At 30.7% G+C, this 1,130-nt stretch overlaps 1 long non-coding RNA gene across 1 annotated transcript in view; it reads right to left on the bottom strand.

The window, feature by feature from the left end:
* Positions 1-298: 298 nt before the first annotated feature.
* LOC107696331 (uncharacterized) overlaps positions 299-1,130 on the bottom strand; it is an 8,788-nt gene continuing 7,956 nt past the window's right edge. Inside the window, exon 4 of the long non-coding RNA XR_001635079.1 lies at positions 299-643. This is a non-coding gene — a long non-coding RNA (uncharacterized LOC107696331). The remainder of the gene's footprint in view (positions 644-1,130) is intronic.

The raw sequence follows: 1,130 nt of genomic DNA on the forward strand, positions 1-1,130 counted from the left end.
GTTACTTCCTCTTAAATTATTTATTTATTACTGATAAAAAAGTATTCATTGAATTTACTAACATTTTTTCAGGTAAGTGGTTGCAATCAATTTATTTTAGCTACATTTAGATAAACACATTTCGTTGACTAACTTTCAACATTTTAAAATAAATTGTTTGCAACCACTTACCTTAAAAAAAAAAATTCTGAAGGAGAGATCCTTAAATGGCTTTGCAAATACAGACAGTAGTAAGTTTAATGTTTTAAACTTATCTTTAATGTCATCAAATGAGGTGCATGTTCAATAACAGTTTCTTTGTGGGTACAAATGTTTAAAACAAGTGCTTACTTAACGTTGCACATTCACAAAATAAAAAACAAAAATTCACAGGTGGAAAGAGGCCACAATGTGAATCATTAAAACAACAATGCTAAAACTGCATAAAAGTTAAAAACTGTAGTGCGGACTTAACATTGCACAATAATTAATAAAAAAAATTCATGTGGAAACGGGCAACATTACGTTTGTTTGTGAATCATTAAAACAGTGCAATGATTCCAATATCGTCGTAGTCTCCAAGAACACCTCCTTCCTTTTTAATGACACATATGCCCATGGTGATGTTTTCCAGGTCTTTCAAGAAGTCATCTCTTTGACTGTTCTATATTTGAATAAAATGAAACTGTTATTAGACATTGTTTAAATTCATATCACTTTGACAAGTCTATACAATCAAGGGTAATTAGGACGAAAACTATGACAACCCCTTCCCCTATATATATATATATATATATATCAGCGGTGGGAATCACCAGAGGCCTCACGATACGATATTATCACGATACTTGTGTCACGATACAATATTATTGTGATTTTAAATATATTGAGATATTCTGCGATATATTGCAATTTATTACCTTTTTCCAACTTCAAATTATGTCCCCAAAGGAAAACTTTGACAACATCTGTTTTAACTAAAAAGAAACATTTCTCAGTTTGTTTATCTCACTTCAGTTTTATTGTTGCAGTGTAAAATGGGATTGTCAAGCAGACAAATTGACCAACACTTAACACTTTCATTGTCATAAATGTTGTATGCACCTGGCAAACTCAACTATTTGTATTACAGTCTAATCTAGTATCTAGTC

This window comes from Sinocyclocheilus anshuiensis, unplaced genomic scaffold (assembly GCF_001515605.1).
Source record: "Sinocyclocheilus anshuiensis isolate Anshui unplaced genomic scaffold, SAMN03320099.WGS_v1.1 scaffold62, whole genome shotgun sequence".
NCBI lineage: Eukaryota > Metazoa > Chordata > Actinopteri > Cypriniformes > Cyprinidae > Sinocyclocheilus > Sinocyclocheilus anshuiensis.